Source organism: Narcine bancroftii, chromosome 12 (genome assembly GCF_036971445.1).
Source record: "Narcine bancroftii isolate sNarBan1 chromosome 12, sNarBan1.hap1, whole genome shotgun sequence".
Taxonomy (NCBI): domain Eukaryota; kingdom Metazoa; phylum Chordata; class Chondrichthyes; order Torpediniformes; family Narcinidae; genus Narcine; species Narcine bancroftii.
Window position 1 is genome coordinate 61,049,804 of NC_091480.1, and position 12,900 is coordinate 61,062,703.

Sequence of the window (12,900 nt, forward strand, 5' to 3'; positions counted from 1 at the left end):
TCATCATATTAGTCACATAAACCACCATCTTAAAACAAAATTCAAACCTCATTAAGCATTGTACAATTCAATTTTAGTACTCTTCCACCATTTTTCCCTTTTACTCTTGAATAGTTAGCCAATAAAAGCTCCAATACCACATTTAAATATCCCCAATCATTACGTTAAAATTCAGATATCCAAATAATAAAAACACATCTACAACAAAATCTATATCTTCAACAAATGGAGCATAAACCACAAACATAACTTTCATCATTATTCCCTTCGTTCTATAACTAAAATAGCAAAATAATATACACCAAAATTACCACTCCTTTCACCTTAAAGTTAAATAAAAAATATTAAAAAAACTTATCCATCCCATTCACATTTAAATTTCAAATATTCCTTAACTACTGAATAAACTTTACAAAAAAAACCACATCAATTTTTAGTTTTTTAAACAATCAAATACTTTATTATGCTTTTTTTTTATATTTAAACAAAAAAAAACCCTTCACTCTTTAATCTAATAATACAAAAAAAAGGAAAAAAAAAACGGGTAGGAGGTTAAAAATACCCCCTCCCGTCTAAACCGCGCAATGCGGTAACTCCCAAAAAAAATGGGTGTGAGATAACTCACACATAGCAGATGACTTTCAGGAAATAGTGCCTATCCAGTTCTCTCCCCCAACTCTCACTTCATCTTAAACTAACATCATTATTATTTAATATTCCTTTTTTTAAAAAAAATCATTAGAAAAAAAAAACTCTTTTAATCAGCTCCAACTGCCGAGTCACCATTACAACCATTCCTTCTTGGAGCACGGCTCTTTTCTTCCATCTCTTGTCTCCTTAGAGATCGCGGCGGACTATGTCTCTGTTGAAACTGAGTAATTGGCAGCTCTTGAGCAAATGCTATAGCTTCCTTTGAAGAATCAAAGAACTTTGGTTGGCAACCATCTTGGAAAACCTTCAAAACAGCTGGATATCTAAAGGTTTCCTTGTAACCTTTCTTCCACAACAACTCTTTAGCAGGATTGAATTCCCGTCGTTGGAACATAACTTCTTGACTCAAATCCGCATAGAAGAAAACTCGATTATTTTGAATCATCAAGGGTGATTTTCTCTGTTGTGCATTTCTAATAGCCACTCGTAAAATTATTTCTCTGTCGTAATAATTCAAGCAACGAACCAAAACAGGTCTTGGACTTTGACCTGAAATAGGTCTTCTACGCAAGGCTCTGTGAGCACGTTCCAGTATTATACCTTCCGGGAAATGTTCTTGACCCAGCACCTGTGGAATCCATTCAGTAAAAAATTTTCTTGGGTCTGGTCCCTCCATACCTTCCGGCAAACCAATAATCTTTATATTGTTCCGTCTGGATTGGTTTTCCAAATAATCAATCTTTTTCATCAAATTTTTATTTTGAGTTTGTAAGTCTTCGACCCTTTTGGTCACATCAAAAACTTGATCCCATATTTCGTCTATATTTTCTTCACACGAATTAAATTTATCTCTCACTTCAAGCTTAAAAGCTCCAACCTCAGCCATCTCTTGAGAATGTATTTTCACCAGAGTATTAAACCTAGTACCAAGTTCAGTCATAATCTTGGATAATCCCTGCATTGTATAAGATAATTTAGATTCAAGATTCACAAGTCGTTCCTTCATAACATTGCCGTCAGATGCTACTGCACATGTGCGAACCTGAGTAACTCTTTGTTCTAAAGGCTGTTTGGCGCCCTCTTTAGGGGGCTCTACCAATGTAACATAGATCTCTACATCCGAAAGCTGTACCTCTCTCCTGGGATCCATTTCAGGCTGAGACCCGATGTTTTTTCTGTAGGTAGGCTCCAAAACTTGAACTTTTAGAAAATGTAGTTTTTTGATGATCTGTTGTCATTTTTTTTGCTCTTTTTCACCAATTGTACCGTCAGAAGTTAAATTAACAGCACTGAAGTTATCTAAACTTTTAAAGAATTTTAACGGGCATTTCTAGACAAAACAATAAGATAGAGTCAGGAGAGGACTGGAAGGCACGTCTGATCCTTACGCCATCTTGCCACGCCCCCAGTTACATCTATTTCTAACATGTCCAGAAACTAACTGGATGAGACCTCTGCGGGAAGTTCCCGTTGGACAGGGTCTTGGTTTCGTAAATGTACCCCTGACCAGTACAGAAGTGCGTAACTTTAAGAAAGAGCTGATCTCCCTGATAGAAAATCCTCTAGGGTGCGCTGAACAATTAGATCAATTTTTGGGACCAAATACATATACCTGGGATGAGTTAACATCTATCTTTAAGACCCTGTTCACTTTGGATGAGCGTGGAATGATTCGCCAGGCAGGGATTAGAGTCTGAGATAAGGAACACCAAGGGGGACCAGAGGCGATACCTGGAGAAGCTAAATTTCCCTTGACAAAACCAAATTGGGACAAGAATACTAGTGATGGTCGCACACTAATGGAAGAATATAGGGTTAATTTGATACGAGGAATCAAGGAATCTGTTCCAAAGGGACAGAATTTTAAGAAAGCCTTTGAGGTTCCCCAAGGTCCCGAGGAGACCCCTTCTGCCTTTCTGAATAGATTGCGCACGGCAATACAGCAATATGGGGGTCTGGACATAGAATCCCCAGTTATGAACTCAGCCCCAGACATTAGAAGGAAATTACAGAAGACTGAGAATTGGCATGAGCAAGGAATAGCCCAGCTTCTACAGATCGCACAAAAAACATTGGTCCAGAGGTCTGAGGATAAGCAGAAAGGAAAGGCGAAAATTTTAATGCAGGCAGTCAAAGGAGTAGTGGAGGAACAACATGGAAAGGGTAGGGACTGTGTGCCAGCTCCTGGACATTGTGAGGGGAGCCAGGGATGGGGAAGTTGGGACCCCAGTAGATGGAGGAGTAGAGGAGGATTCCGGGGACGACGACCATTCCCGGGGCCCTTTAGAAACCCTGGTAAAGATTGGGAAACAGGAGTACTTGTCTGTTATCATTGTAAAAAGGAAGGACACTTTAGGAAAGATTGCCCACTGCGAGCCAGAGAGACGCGATCTTACGCCCTGATGGAAGCAGATTATGAATAGGGGGGTCACGGTTCTCAGTCAATACACACCGTGGGGCTGCACGGAGAACCATTGGTAAATTTAAGCATAGGACCCCACAGTGACAAGATGGTATTTTTAGTTGATTCCGGGGCAGCCCGGTCCAGTATTTTACATCAACCCGAGGGTGTTAGGATAGAAAGGACAGTGATAGTTTCGGGAGCAGGAGGAAGAGATTTAACAGTCCCTGTATTAAGAGATGTAAAAATTCAAATGGGCGAAAATGTAATCACAGAGGATCTTCTACTAGTTCCCCAAGCTGGAGTTTGTTTGTTAGGACGAGATTTACAGGACCAATTGGCTATCGGCACCAGACCACAAGAATCAGGTATCGGGGTTCAACTATATGTATTAAGCGAGGAAGATCGAGAACTTATAAATCCGAGAGTATGGACAGGAAAAGGCAATAGAGGAGTGTTAGATATTCCTCCCCTGCAAGTTACTCTAAAAGATCCTGAGCAAGTAATTAGACGAAAGCAGTATCCAATTCCGATGGCTGGCCAAAAGGGGCTGCAGCCAGTAATTGACCAGTTGGTGAAAGATGGTATACTCGAACCTTGTCTTCTTGGCTTGGCTTCGCGGACGAAGATTTATAGAGGGGGTAAAAGTCCATGTCAGCTGTAGGCTCGTTTGTGGCTGACAAGTCCGATGCGGGACAGGCAGACACGGTTGCAACGGTTGCAGGGGAAAATTGGTTGGTTGGGGTTGGGTGTTGGGTTTTTCCTCCTTTGTCTTTTGTCAGTGAGGTGGGCTCTGCGGTCTTCTTCAAAAGAGGTTGCTGCCCGCCGAACTGTGAGGCGCCAAGATGCACGGTTTGAGGCGATATCAGCCCACTGGCGGTGGTCAATGTGGCAGGCACCAAGAGATTTCTTTAGGCAGTCCTTGTACCTCTTCTTTGGTGCACCTCTGTCACGGTGGCCAGTGGAGAGCTCGCCATATAACACGATCTTGGGAAGGTGATGGTCCTCCATTCTGGAGACGTGACCCACCCAACGCAGCTGGATCTTCAGCAGCGTGGACTCGATGCTGTCGGCCTCTGCCATCTCGAGTACTTCGATGTTAGGGATGAAGTCGCTCCAATGAATGTTGAGGATGGAGCGGAGACAACACTGGTGGAAGCGTTCTAGGAGCCGTAGGTGATGCCGGTAGAGGACCCATGATTCGGAGCCGAACAGGAGTGTGGGTATGACAACGGCTCTGTATACGCTTATCTTTGTGAGGTTTTTCAGTTGGTTGTTTTTCCAGACTCTTTTGTGTAGTCTTCCAAAGGCGCTATTTGCCTTCGCGAGTCTGTTGTCTATGTCACCTTTTAATACCCCAATTTTACCTGTCCAAAAACCGGACGGTACCTATCGATTAGTGCAGGACTTGAGGGAGCTAAACAAGATTATTCTCACCCGTCACCCAGTTGAACCTAATCCCTACACGATAATGGGTAAAATCGATCCCCATAATAAATGGTTTAGTGTCATTGATCTCAAAGATGCTTTCTGGACCTGTCCATTAGCCACAGAGAGCAGAGACATGTTTGCCTTTGAATGGGAAAACCCTTTTACTGGACGTAAGAATCAATACCGGTGGACTGTCCTTCCCCAGGGCTTTACAGAATCACCAAATTTATTCGGTCAGGTCTTAGAACAAATACTAGATGAGGCTCCTCGGAGAGAGAATTGTCAGTTGATACAATATGTTGATGACTTGTTAATTACTGGAAGAACGTACGATTTAGCTAAACAATTTACTGTTGAACTTTTAAATTTTCTAGAGAATAAGGGTCTTAGAGTGAGCGAATCCAAATTACAATTTGTACAATCAGAAGTTAAATACTTAGGTCATCTGGTGAGTCAGGGAACTAGGAAAATAAGTCCAGAGAGAATACGTGGTATTCTGCAGATTTCCCCTCCCAAAAATGCCCAAGAACTTCGGAAATTCTTTGGTTTAGTGGGATACTGTAGAATCTGGATTGAAAATTATTCTAGCCTGGTCAGATTTCTCTATGATAAACTCGCGATTGTAAGAGGCAAAGCTGTTGTCTGGACAGACGAAGAGATTAAAGATTTTAACTTCGTGAAACAAAGCCTTATTAGTGCCCCAGTCTTGGCACTACCCGACTTAAATAAGCCTTTTGCCTTATATACCAATGCGAGAGGAGGTGTAGCCACCGGAGTACTAACCCAAGAGAGGGCAGGCTATAGACAGCCAGTTACTTTTCTATCAAAAGTTTTAGACCCCGTTTGTCATGGATGGCCAAAATGTGTGCAAGCCATCGCAGCCACTGCTATTTTAGTTGAGGAAGGACGAAAGATTACATTTGGTGCCCCGATGATAGTTCACACCCCTCACACAGTCCGCAATATTCTCTTACAGCGTGCTGGAAGGTGGCTCACAGACTCTAGAATTTTAAAATATGAAGCGATCCTAATGGATAGGGATGATTTGAACTTGCTTACAACTAAAGACCCTAACCCAACAGCCTTCCTGGTTGCTCCAAATTCTGACGATACCATTAATGATTTAGAACATGTATGTTTAGAGGTAATAGATTTACAGACCAAAATTAGAGAGGATTTAAATGATCAGCCTTTACAGGAGAGTGAAAGGTGGTTTATTGATGGATCTTCTCGTTGCATTGATGGCACTCGCTATAGCGGGTATAGTGTAGTGGATGGGAAAGAAGGAGTGGTGATTGAAGCCGGTCGCCTCCCTGGTCATTGGTCAGCACAATCTTGTGAATTATATGCCCTCTGTCGAGCACTTCAGGGTCTAGAGAGCAAGGTGGGTACTATCTACACGGACTCTAAGTACGCTTTTGGGGTAGTGCACACCTTTGGGAAGATCTGGAAAGAACGAGGAATGATAATTGGTAAAGGACAGAAGTTGGCCCATTAAAACTTAATTGTCCAATCCCTCGATGCCCTTACATTACCTAACGAAATAGCGGTAGTACATGTACAAGGTCATCAAAGTGATGACAGTCTCGAAGCCCAAGGGAACAGACAGGCTGATGCAGCTGCCAAACAGGCTGCACTAGCAGAGAAAATTGACATGCACCTGTTACTGCCCACACCACTAGAGGTTAAAAAGACTCCCATCTTTTCCCGGGAAGAGGAGGTCTCCATGAAAGACCAGGGTATGCGCCAAACAGCCGATGGGTTGTGGTGGACGGCAGACGGACGTCAAGTCCTGAATAAAGCCTTGGCTCGCCAAATTGTAGATCAAATACACCAACAGACACACTGGGGAACCCAGGCACTTGTCGATACTTTTGTGCGATCACTTCATTGCTTCGGCATATACACAATAGCCAAACAAAGTACTCGGGGTTGTCCGATCTGTCAGAGAGTAAATAAGAAATCTATGCGCCAGGTAATGCCTGGCAGTCGCAATATAGCCGTACGCCCATTTCAACGGATACAAATTGACTTTACAGAACTTCCTAAGATAGGAACTTACAAATACCTCCTGGTGATGGTAGATCATTTCACACGATGGGTTGAGGATTTCCCAACCCCTAATGATCGTGCCAGCACCGTTATCAGAATACTAATGGAATCTGTGATTCCACGATATGGTATGATTCAAACCATTGACTCAGATCGAGGTACACATTTTACCTCTCAGGTACTCCAGGGTTTTATGCAAGAGACTGGGAATAGACTGGCAACTACATACCTCGTGGCACCCCCAAAGCTCAGGCCGTGTTGAACGAATGAATCAAACCTTGGAAAAATCAGCTCACTCGACTCCATGAGGAGACTGGCCTCTCTTGGATTAAATCTTTACCCTTAGCTCTAATTCGAACTCGCACAGCCCCTCGTAAGGACCTTGCAGTCTCACCATATGAAATGATGTTTGTTCTTCCTTACATGGGATTCCACACTGATACCCCTATCCCTGAAGCTAACGACCAATATATTTCTAAATTTTTACAGGGGCTGTCTACTTCTCTCCATGACTTAAGACAAAAGGGCTTATTAGCTCAAACGCCGCCCCTGGAGTATCCTATTCATTCTATTAAACCGGGTGATTGGGTTTATATCAAATCATGGCGAGATAACCAACTTAAACCTGTCTGGGATGGCGAGATAACCAACTTAAACCTGTCTGGGATGGCCCCTATTGTGTACTTTTAATTACTTTTAATTAATTGCGAACGAAAGAAAAAGGCTGGACCCACATCCAACGAATTAAACCAGCTACTGAACCACAGAATAACATTGATAATCTACCCTCCACCTGGCATGCAGTCCTTCATCCTTCTGATCTCAAAGTTACACTACGTCGGGATAAAGTGCCGTAATGTTATTTCTACCATTTACTGTATTCTTTCTATCATTTACTGTATTGTTTAATTGTTGCCTCCCAATTTCTGGGACTCCATTTAATTACTCACCATGTATTAAGTCCTCCTGGAATAGGGGCAGCAGAGGTCACAATTTTTTACCTTTAGAATGTAGACACAGCATAGATATAATGTATAGTCATAGTGGGATATGGGTTAACAAGGGATTTCAACACGGACCAGGGGAACTCAACAGCTTTACTGGAATAGATTTAATTTGTATTTTAGCCTACACAAGTATTAAACAGAGGAGTTCTAAAGGCACAGCACAGAGGAGATGGTGGGATGAAGACAGACAGAATGCTAGTCAGCATTGTACATGTGGCAGAGAGAGAGTTAATACATATGCTAATGCACACAGACTGGCTTCTACCTCACTGATACTCATACTAAGCTTAACAGACAAGCTGCAACACACGGGTTAAACAATAAGAAACAATCCTCACCAACTTGGTCTCTTCTCAAACATCCTTTGGGTCTCTCATACATTCAGAATGACAAACACCACCCCGTTAAGGGGAGCACCAGTTACAATCGACGTGAGCTGCTACAGAACTCTAAAGCTGCTTGGCATTTAAATCGTTTAATCAGACTCCAGACAGCCTTGAACAGCATCATCATCAAACGGAGATCGGTGGCCCTGAGTTTCGGGGCTGAAGAGGAACGGCAGATACGAGCCACAATTCAACGGAACCGCCTGGCTCTCGATTACTCGTTGGCTGCTGAAGGCAGCGTTTGTGAAAGACTGGTTAATGACAATGCTCACAATGGTCAGGCGGTTAAAGACACTTCTTCAGGAGTTCGAAAAGCTTCCCATACCCAGGTACAGACTTGGCAACCTTGGTCCGGTGTGGAATGGACCAGACTTTTAATTTGTAACTGGATTCTGATACCCACAGCCCTTATAGCAGCTGGACTCGCTATTCTGACCATTATGGTGCTCCCCTGCCTGAAGACTTGTGTACTGTTCTTAATTCATCGACCCCCTCGCCAGAACACAATCACCCAAAGGATGTGTGTTTCCCAACTTTCATCCGAAAATACTGAGACTGCAGCCCGTTTATTGATCAGCTGGAAAAAACACCAAGTTGTCAAATAAGACATTTTCAGTTAAAGACATCAGTAACACTGATCTAAAAGAAAAGTGAGGATTGTGAGAGATGATAAAAACTGATATACAAATATGAACATGAAGATACAAAAATTGATACATGAGTAAATGAATGAAGGCAGTACAAACAGGATGAGACATGGATATTAGAATGCAGGAAGCAGAATCAGTCTGAGTAAGATAAGAATCTCCTAGCCTTTAGACAGAATCAGCAAGTTCACTGTATGAATGAGATAAGGATAGACAATAGATCATAGAATGTAGGAAGTGAGGAGTCACGTGATGGAGTAGTGGCCGGTCAGGGAACTCCAGCCCTCTCCGGAAAAGTCTAAAAAAAATACACAAAACACAAAGGTACAAGAATAAAACTTAAAACAAAGTAAAAGTAAAGGTGGGAAGAAAATGGCAGCGAAGAGAGAAAAGTCGAAAGCAATGGGAAGAAGAGAAGAAGAAAGAACGTCGGAAGAAGAAGGTGAAGGCCTTACCTGTCCGAGGAGGCCCGCCGCGGAGAGAGAAGCCCACTCCCTAAGGTCGGTGGAAGTCCCGAGCTCGGGACTACAAAAATGGCTCGCAGAGCCGAGTAAAAGTGCACAACCGCACATGAAAAAAAACACACTGACGGGAGGGGGGACCAGCTGAGGAGTCGATCTCCATAGCTGAGGATGACAGCTGCAACACAACAACAGGAAGAGAACATAGAAAACAACGAGAACAAGAAAGAAGACAGTAAAAAGAAAACAAGGAAACAACAGATGACCAAACCAGAGGAAGAAGAAGAAGAAGAACATAGAGAAATGGAAGAAGAAGGGAAAGGCAAGACAATGGATATATTTTTTTTCAAAGAACATATGGAATCAGTAAAAGAATGGCAATTACAAGAATTTAATGAAATAAAAAGAAGAATTAAGAGTGCAGAAGAAAAAATGAATAAAATAGAGATGGTCATGTCAGATATAGGAAAAAGAGTGGACAATGTGGAAAAACAAGAAACAATCATAGAAATGGAAGTAGAGGACTTAAAAGAGAAATTAGAAGAATCTAATAAAAAAGTTAAAGAGGCACAAGAGCTGTTAGCTCACAAGATAGATATAATGGAAAACTATAATAGAAGAAATAATATAAAGATAATATAATATAATAATATAAAAATAATATAAATATAAAGAAGAAGGCAAGAATATGAGAGAATTTATAAAAGATTGGATCCCCAGGGTCCTGGGAAGACCAGAATTACAGGAAGAAATGGAAATAGAAAGGGCACATAGAACATTAGCCCCGAAACCACAGCCGCAGCAAAAACCAAGATCCATTTTAGTAAAATTCTTAAGATATACAACAAGAGAAAATATATTGGAGAAAGCAATGAAGAAAATAAGAGAAGACAAAAAGCCACTGGAATACAAAGGTCAAAACATTTTTTTCTATCCAGACATAAGTTTTGAACTCCTGAAGAAGAGAAAGGAGTTTAATACAGCAAAAACGATCCTATGGAGAAAAGGATATAAATTTATGTTAAAGTACCCAGCGGTACTTAAAATAGTTATTCCAGGGCAGCAAAACAGACTATTCTCGGATCCGGAGGAAGCACGAAAATTTGCAGAACAACTACAAAACAGGCAGAGAGATGAAGACATGTAACGAGAGTAAAAATGACCACGAACTATATGTATGTGTGTATATGGGTATATATATATATATATATATGTATAGATGTGTATGTATATATGTGTGTACATGAGTGTATCCGTATTTAGAGGAAAATATATAGAGTATAGATAAGAATTAATAAGGGAATGAAAGGGAACAGAGGAAGTAGGGAGGGACTTAAAAGAGTGACCTTTGTTATATATGAAAATTGAAATCTTTTCCGGGGGGGGGCTGGGTCGGGGGGAGTTACGGTCACTGCAAAATCAGTTGACGCTTGCAAGTGAATTCGCAAATCCAAATGGAGAGGGGAGATGTGCTTGCCCGACAAGGGATAAAGGGCAACTCAAGAGGGGGAGGGGAGAATGGGGTTAAAGAAATTTTAGATAGGAGAATAAGGGAAATGTTTGAGGTTTTAGAAATGTTGTCTTATAAAGTGTTCAAAACAAGAAAGCAGAAATGGATAAGAAGGAAAGGTGATGATGAGGAAATGGAAAGGGAAGATAAACAAAGTATGAAATAGCTACGTTGAACTATATGACTTTAAATATTAACGGAATACATAAACAAATCAAAAGGAAGAAACTGCTAAATTTACTGAAAAAAGAAAAAATTGATATAGCATTCGTGCAAGAAACACATTTAACTGAAATGGAGCATAAGAAATTAAAGAGAGATTGGGTAGGACATGTAACAGCAGCGTTACATAATTCAAAAGCTAGAGGAGTAGCTATATTAATCAGTAAAAATGTACCAATTAAAATAGAAGAGGAAATAATAGATATATTCAGAGTTTTGGAATTTACTCAATGTATATTCACCTAACGAAGAAGATCAAAAATTCATGCAAGATATTTTTTTGAAGATAGCAGACACGCAAGGGAACATATTAATAGGAGGGGACTTCAACCTGAATTTGGATTCAAATATGGATAAAACTGGGAAAAAAATTAACAGAAAGAACAAAGTAACCAAATTTATAATTAAATGGATGCAAGAAATGCAACTTTTGGATATATGGAGGAAACAACACCCAAAGGAAAAGGAATATTCATATTATTCGGGTAGACATAAAACATACTCAAGAATAGACCTATTCCTGTTATCAGCTCGTATGCAAGACAGAGTAAGAAAAACAGAATATAAAGCTAGAATATTATCGGACCATTCACCCTTGATATTGACAATAGAGTTAGAGGACATCCCTCCAAGAATGTATAGATGGAGACTAAACTCCATGCTACTTAAAAGGCAGGATTTTAGAGAATTAATTGAAAGACAAATTAAAATGTACTTTGAAATAAATACGGAATCAGTGAAAGATAAGTTTATACTATGGGACGCAATGAAAGCGTTCATCAGAGGGCAAATAATAAGTTATGTAACCAAGATGAAGAAGGACTACAATCAGGAAACAGAGCAGTTGGAAAGGGAAATAGCAAATATAGAAAAAGAATTAGCAATGAAGGAAGACACAACTAAAAGAAGAGAATTGCCAGATAAAAAAATAAAATATGAAACACTACAAACATATAAGGTGGAGAAGAACATAATGAAGACAAAACAGAAATATTATCAACTAGGAGAAAAAACGCACAAAATTCTAGCATGGCAGCTTAAGACAGAACAAGCTAAGAAAATGGTATTGGCATCAAGGAAAAAAGACAAACAAATCACATATAATCCAACGGAGATTAATAAAAACTTCAGAGGATTCTATGAACAATTATACCAAACTGAAAACGAAGGGAAAGAAGGGAAAATAGATGCATTTTTAACTAAAATTGAACTACAAAAATTACAAATAGAGGAACAAAATAAATTAACAGAACCATTTGAAATAGTAGAAATACAAGAGATAATAAAAAAACTACCAAATAATAATACACCAGGAGAGGATGGATTCCCAATAGAATTCTATAAAACATTTAAAGATTTATTAATTCCTCCCCTCCTGGAAGTAATCAACCAGATTGATAAAACACAAAGCTTACCAGATTCATGCAAAACAGCAATAATTACAGTAATACCAAAGACAGGGTAAGATCCACTCGCACCAGCATCATATAGACCAATATCTTTACTTAACACAGATTATAAGATAATAGCTAAACTATTAGCAAACAGATTAGCCGACTATGTACCTAAAATAGTAAATCTAGACCAAACTGGATTTATTAAAAAAAGACGAACAACAGACAATATTTGTAAATTTATTAACTTAATTCATGCAGTAGAAGGGAGTAAAGCGCCAACAGTAGCAGTTGCTTTAGACGCAGAGAAGGCCTTTGACAGAGTAGAATGGAATTATTTATTTAAAGTATTACAAAAATTCAGTTTACCAGAGAAGTATATTAATTGGATTAAAGCATTATATAAGGGGCCATTGGCGAAAGTGACAGTAAATGGATATATATCAAAGCAATTTAACTTAAGCAGATCAACAAGGCAGGGATGCCCACTATCACCCTTATTGTTCGCGTTAGCTATAGAACCGCTAGCAGAATTGATCAGAACAGAAAATAAAATAAAAGGGATAAAAATAAAAGACAGGGAATATAAAATCAGTTTATTTGCAGATGACATTATAGTATACTTAACAGAACCAGAATTATCAATAAAAGAATTACATAAGAAATTGAAGGAATATGGAGAAGTGTCGGGTTACAAGATTAACGCAAATAAAAGTGAAGCAATGCCAATGAATAATG